Source organism: Rattus norvegicus, chromosome 4 (assembly GCF_021556685.1).
Source record: "Rattus norvegicus strain SHRSP/BbbUtx chromosome 4, alternate assembly SHRSP_T2T, whole genome shotgun sequence".
Lineage (NCBI taxonomy): Eukaryota > Metazoa > Chordata > Mammalia > Rodentia > Muridae > Rattus > Rattus norvegicus.
Genome location: NC_141537.1, coordinates 49,855,308 through 49,863,085, shown reverse-complemented (window position 1 = coordinate 49,863,085; position 7,778 = coordinate 49,855,308). Strand labels below are relative to the sequence as shown.

Genomic DNA, 7,778 nt, shown 5'->3' with positions numbered 1-7,778 from the left:
CCTTGGTCCTGTGAAGACTCATTTCCCTCATATAAGGTAATGACAAGGTGTTGAGGTAGGAGTGGGTAGGTGGGAGTGGGAGCATCCTCATAGAAGCAGGGAGATGGGGGAGGAAGTATGGCAGAGAGGGGAAAGGGAATAATATTTGATAGGTAAATACATAAAATAGCCAAGAAAAATAAAATTTAAAAATAGAGAGTCTGCATATAACATAAAAAACAATAGTGTTTATGAAGGATCTAAGTGATATAGAACTTGTTTTGCTCATATAATAATGGATCTACAGGGAGAGTTCTTGGCACTTCATGGAGAACAGGGAATGGCCTGGAATCTTTGCATTCATTATCAACTGTCAGTCAGCTTGTATCCTAGCCCTCTTTTGTTGTGGCGAGGATATCTGCAGAAGTAACAAAATGCAAGGAGTCTCTGAGACAGAAATCAGGTCAGAACATTCTAGAAAAAGGACACAGGAGGCTCACACACCATTCATGGGCACAAGACTTAGAATCAATCAGTTCTCCGGGCTTAAACCATAGACCAATCTCTTCCTCAGTTTTCTCCACTGCATCACCACCACGAAAGAGGTTCCCGACAACTTGAATGCAAAAATCCCCACAAATGGTGCCTGGTTTAGATTCAGCTCGTTTGGTGTCTCCCAGCATCTGCTCGTCTTGTTTTCACTAGATTGAGCCCTTCCAACCATGGCCACCAAGAGCCTTGACCTGAGTTCATGTACTTTAGCCCCTGGAGGAAAGGATGGTTTTTCAGGAGAATGTAGTGCTGCTTCAGGTTTTGTCAGGCAGAACCGCTTCTGCTCCAAAGTTGGTGATCTAGCCTGTCAGTCCCCTCAGTATACATTCTGGCTTGAGAGAAATGGAGGAACACTTGAGGTTGGCCATGGTCTGAAAGCCTGCAGGTCGACTGGTGTCTGCGATGACTAATGGAAGCAAAGAGACTTAATTTTCACTCTTAACATTATCTATTGGAAAATGATTAAAGACATATACAAGAAATATATCATATTTGCAATCAAAATAAATAACAATACAAGGTATCCAATCTTAAGTATTTTCTTCCTTAATCATGGCCAGTGTGGTAAGGTAACTGAACACCCTTACAATACTAAGTATCCCTGCCTTTTTACCCCTTTACCTACTCAATCAAATACTATTGTATCTTGTCTCTCTTCATGTTTATAAGTACAAACTTGATGAATCAAGTGTACACCATTAATTTCAGTAGCAAACGTATAGAAAATATTACAGTAATATAGCATCGGAAAATATTGAAGTATTGGTTTGTGAATCTATTGGTTCAATTTTCAATAAATGTGCACCATTTATTTCAGTACTTAGTATAAATTGTTACCACTAATTGTGAACATCTTAATTGTTTAATTTTGGCATCTGTCCATTACCCAAAATATATTATCTCACATTATCAGCACACTTCTATTTATGACATAGTCTCCTTAATAATGAATATATAAAAAGTAAAAACATAGTGATAAAATGCCTTTGCAAGCATCTCGGAGTGGAGAATGGAGGTCAGAAAAGTATACCAAATTGTATGAAGTCAGAATCATCTCTTATGTGAAGGCTTTTGGTGATATAGTTTCCATTTTGAAATAGGATGGCTCATATGATATATTTAAAATGGTATATATGAAACCGAGTGTAATTAATATACATCATGACACCCTTGGATAAACAATAACAAAAGCCAAGGTACTAAAGGCAGAAACACACTATACTAAATTCTTCACAGCAACTCTGAGAGGCCCCTGGGAACTATTAAACACCTAATAGCAGAAAAGTAAGTTGAGTTCGTGAAGGCAGCAGCTACAATTATTGAAAGGAAAAATTGTCAGTAAAAGCCTATTTTGACAGAATTCCGTTGTTTAAACAGCCATCTCTGAGATCGCTTGGAGACCGAGATAATAGCCTCCTAGTAAAGCAGTAGAAAAAAAGGGACAATTACAATGGAGCTATTAGGCCTATTAGCAGCTCTCAATAGCAGCTTAGGGCCATGTGATAGACTGTATCAAACACAGTTCAGAGAGTTAAGAGAATAGAGCTGCCTCTGCCTCCCCATGCTTTCAAAAAGACAAAAGAGCACGGGATTTAATCAGACAAACTTCATTAGTGAAAGGCGAAAATGACCCAAATTCAACCACAGAAATTCATAATCCATTGTGAAATGAAGATTTGTATTAATGACTCCATTTTAAATTATAAATAAACCACAAACTTATGTCAGTACTTATTAGTTGCTTGCACAGCACCTCTATCATATACTATCCATAAATGTAAGACAGCTTATTCCATATTTTTCAATGAAGAAAATATTGTGAGTACTATATGTTTTTAATTATTCACAGGTAAATTGTATTTTTCCTATTTCAAGTCACCAAGTCCTCAAGTATTTTTTCTTTATTGGATATATTATGTATTTACATTTCAAATATTATCTCCATTCCCACCCTCCAATTTCCCCCTCCCCATGCTTCTATAAAAATATTCCCACTCCCACCCACCTACTCCTACATCAACATCCTGGTATTCCTCTACATTGGGGAAATGAGCCTTCACAGGACCAAGAGCTTCTCCTCCTATTGATGACAGACAATGCCATCCTCTGCTACATATGGAACTAGAGCTCCATGTGTATTCTTTGTTTGGTGGTTTAGTCCCCAGGATCCTGGCTGATATTGTTTTTCCTATGGGGTTGCAAACCCCTTTAGCTCCTTCAGTCCTTCCTCTAACTCCTCCATTGCAGTCCCTGTGCTCAGTCTGATTATTAGTTGTAAGCATCTGCATCTGTATTGGGCTCTGGCAGAGTCTCTCAGGAGACAGCTATATCAGGCTCCTGTTAGCATGCACTTCTTGGCATCCACAATATTGTCTCGGTTTGGTAGCTGCATATGGGATGGATCACCAGGTGGGGCAAACTCTGGATGACCTTGCCAATGGAAAAAAAGTCATCCAGAATTTAACAGACTTAAAGAAGGAGAATATGCTGTTCTTATTGTGCAGGTGAATGTAAAGAATAATAAATGCACTCAAGACTCAACTTAATATTTTTCCTCATTGGTCATGTACTTCCAAAAACACAATAATATTCTCCTCCAACATATAATAAAAGAAAAGGTAGAAATAATCACTAGGAAAATTTAATAAACTCAGTTTTAAATGTGTGTAAGAAATAGATGAATAAAATGAGTTCCTTTCTCTAAACCCCTAATCATAAAATCTATGTTGCCTATTTTAAATATTATTAGGGTTTACTCAGGGGATTTTGCAAAAGTGATAAGTGAGGATTGTGTACAACATATAAACCATTTTGTCAGTTTAGAATTCGGTTTTCCTAAAGTACAGTGTTATTGCTAATAACATGCAAGGACTGATAAAGGGCACAAGTAGGGGACACCTCTATGAGTATTATCTCAACGTCAATAGGGTAAGGATTTTCATAAGCCCTAAAAAAAAATCACCAGCCATTTATCCATTTGAAGGGGTCAATTATTAATCTCTAACTGATTTCCAAAGTTAGATATGAGCTGTGAAATATTTGCACAACTACAACCTAATCAAATTCTCAAATATATGCTATATTTTGACAGTGTTTAGAGCGGATTATTTATTTAAGATCTCTAATTCTTCTGGTTTACATTTATTATCATTAAATATCCAGAGCCAACAAAAGACTCCTGTGTCCTCTAAAACAAACGTGGCATTGAGAAACTAGGTTAAGACATTTTGTTTACATTTATAATAAAGTTATTAGTTAAGGGCATTGATAAACAGATTAGATGCCTCAATGGTCAAGAGCATGAAGTGGTCCTGAGGACGACCCAAGACCAGTTTCTAGTACTCACATTGGGTGATTCTCAACCTGCTTTTATTCCAACTGCAGGATATTGAACAAGTTTGGTATCTGTAGGCAATTTCATCATATACTAAACATTTCATCCCACCTATATGCACATTTTACTGGTTGTTTTTGTGTCAGCTTGACATGAACTAAGGTCATCAGATATAAAAGAGCCTCAGTTGAGAAATGTCTCCATGAGGTCAGGCTGTAAGGCGTTTTCTCAACTGATGATCAATAAGGAAAAATGTAGCTGTTATGAATGGTGCTTTCACTTGGATGGGTCCTTCATTCTATAAGAAAGGAGGTTAAGCAAGCCAGGGATATCAAGCCAGTAGGTAGTACCCATCATGATACTGCCATGTTTCAGTTACTTTGCTGATAAACAGCTATGTGGAAATATAAGCCAAATAATTCCGTTCCTCCTCAACTTGATTGATGGTCATGGTGTTTAGTTGGAGCAGTGAAAACCTAATGAAAGCACACATGAGTTAAAATAACAATATTTTAGAAAATTAAATCATTTAAAGTTAGAATTATATAGTTATAAAATTCTAATATAAATATAATAATTCTAATTATATAATTAGATACTAAATTATAAGTGAATATAAACAGATTTTATAAGAAGTTGCTGTCTCTATTTTAATGTATTAAAACAGTTCACACATATATTAATTGTAGCTGAAGCAAATTAAATGTATATTGTTTTGACTTTTTAAATATTTAAAGATGATTTTTACGTGACATGGAAAATCTTTACGGTTATCACACTCATCTTTTACAAGAGAAACTTAAGCATGCTTAAAAGTGGAAGATTCAGATTCATCACCAACTTGAGATGACAATGGAAACTTTTATCCTGACCTCAAAAGTCTGAAAGATGAGGTACACAGGTAGTTACCTGCCCAAGGAGTACAGCCTAGGATCTGAAGCCCATAGGTGGCACTGCATTAAGAAGACACCTTTAAATTGCTAGTGACAAATGACAAGATGCTCAGTGTAAATGAAATATGTTGAGGGGGCCTTGCATTAGGATGCCTCAAGTTTTCATTACTTTATTTTTTTCTGGAGGGGCCCTGACAACTTCTTTCAGTGAAATATGATAAATATTCATTTAGGTAGAAGACAAAGGTAAACTTGACACCTTCTCCCTTCCTTATGAGTCACACTGTCATAGCTTTCACACACAGATTGAAAATGTTTACAATAATGGTACATGTTTGTCCTCTAAAAGTTTCGGACAATCTTTTTACAAACTCTTCTTTATTTATCTTTCCCTCACTGTTTTGAGTCAATTTCCACTGAAATTTTTTTAAAGCACAGTTATGCTTTTAAAAAAAGCATAACTAGAGTCTAATCTTCTCTTCTGACTTTAGAATTTGAGTTCATTTAAAGTTGTCATTATCAATGGTTTTCGTACCCTGGATTGAAATTTCCAGGTTCTTAATGTTATATTATTTGGACTTGTATCACATTTTTCCATTATGAGCAGTTATTGGTCTCTTTGCACTTTCTTATCCTGAGTGTCTCTCTCAGTTTGGTGGCTGTGCTTGTCCTGAATGATTTCTTAAATCCTTCTAGAACACTGTAGCTTTATTCCCAAGTCTAGTCACTTCACAGATCACCCCCTTTGATCTTTAAGAGAAGTCATTATCAAAAACATCATGAATAGATCTTCCATTTTAGGACTCTTATTATTCTTTATAAATTCACCAATTCATTAAATATAGATTATTTTCCTTTATTAAGTATTGTTCTGGATATTATGTGAGAGCTGTTACATTCAGGAAAGTGTGGTTACTTCAAATCCATATGGAAAGTTAATAAGTTAATTGTACTTGTTCTTAAAAAGTTGATATCTGTTCCATTCTTCTACATGATTTTCATTTCTAATATATGATTGTTGAATATGTATGAAATATTCATAATGTGTATATATAATGTGTGTATTACTATTTCATACACACAGACAGACACATGCCTAATATACATCTATTTATGAAATTGTGCATTCAGATTTTGGGTTATCTCTTATAACTTTATGTTATAATTAAAAAGATAACTGGCTGCTGTGTATGTGTTGATTTATTTATCTCTAAGCTTGTAGTTTATTTGTGAACTGTTCTTCAGTGTAGTCTGCTGAAAACCTCACATGGTAAGTCACATTGTCTGTTACTACCACTGTGTCACAGAGAATTCATTCAACTAGAGTCTGTAAGGACCAACGATAAGAAACTATAAGTCAGAAGATAACTTCTACTTCGATGTTCACATTACAGGCAGATTTTTATGTCATCATTGACTTAAATATGTAATTTTTCACAAAGATCTATCAATTTGGGGGTCACCATTAAAATGATCATACTCAGAATTCAGAAGATGACAAATTATATCTGCTTCTCCTTTTAAAAATATTCGTTTTATTTTATTATTTTATGTGCATGCCTCTTGCCCAAGGAGGCCAGAAGATGCATGTGTTTCCTGGTGACTAGTGTTAGAGACAGTTGTGAGCCATTGTATGGGTGTAGAAGTTGAATATGGGTCCTTTGGAAGAGCACTAAGTGCTTTGAACTTATGAGACATCATCCAAGCACCAAAGGCTTATTCACACAAGAATTTCCAAATCTCTATTTTTAATCTGTGAATTAAGCCTTTACAATATTTCCCACAAAAGGTAGACATGGTTATTCAGTTACTTCAAGACTTTATTGAAGACACACATAAGCAGTGGATTATTATTGTAAGATACAGTGTCATTCAATAGAAAGGTAAGAGTAGTGCTGTATTGTTAGAATAGGAAAAAGTAGCATTGGTAGCACAAAGATACACATTAAAAATAAATGTATTCTAGCTGCATATAAAGAGTAGAAGAAAACCAAAAATTCCTTTCAATATCTCACTAAAATCTTTTTTGTATACATGAATATGTACACAGTACATATTCTTCACATAGTAATAAATACCTTTTCAAAGAAAATTATCCATTATATAAAGATAGTGTAGAGAGAAAATTTCAACAGAAAGCCAAGGAGTTCAGATTTTAAAGAGTAAGAACATCCAACAGGATGATTATTAGCAACATTTCTGAGAAATCTTCCTACAAATTGATCTCTATCATCGAGGAAAGGAAAGATAAAGTAATGGAGGTAAAATGGAAAAGAAATTCCTCTCAGGTCAAGAAGTGAAGAAAAATGAAGCATTTGTTGGCCTGTAATCAGAAAACTTTTGCCAAAAGGGATGATGAAATGGAGCTTTAAGGATCTACATTTTTGAAATATTTATGGTAACTTTAGCTTTTCTTTTTTATATCCTTTTTGGCACAAAATTCTTCCCAATACTACCAGGTAAACTTTTACTTAATTACTTTGCAAATCCCTTTATATATCGTTAATTTGTTCAGAAGACTGTGCTCCTCTATGCTGCTTTACTGAAGATTATTAGGTCGCCATAAATGCAGATCATGTGTCTTTTGCAGTGAAGTTTTCAAGCTTTATTTATTTATATGAACATTTCATCTACATGTACACCTGAGAGTTAGTGGAGGACATCAGACTCCTTTACAGATATTTGTGAGCCACCATGTGGGGACTCACCTCAGACCATATGGAAGAGCAGCCAACGCTCTTAACTACTGAGCACCTTGTGATTTTTTTTTTAATTCAAGATTACCTTCTTTTATCATTTCTGAGAAGAATGTCATTGAAAAGTGATGTGTATACCTGATGGATGAGCAAAAAAAGAAATGTGACATATATATCCAACGGAATATACCATTAAGCCATAAACGAAATAAAATGTTGTCACTTATGGACAAATAAATGGACTTTAGGAAGCATATTTTAAGCAAAGTAAAGTGATTCTTAAAAGACAAATAGTATATGTTCTCACTTATATATGGAAGTCAA

General features: G+C 34.9%; 1 pseudogene; it reads right to left on the bottom strand.

The window, feature by feature from the left end:
* Positions 1-443: 443 nt before the first annotated feature.
* Positions 444-899, bottom strand: LOC147994764 (nucleoside diphosphate kinase B pseudogene; annotated as a pseudogene).
* Positions 900-7,778: the final 6,879 nt, after the last annotated feature.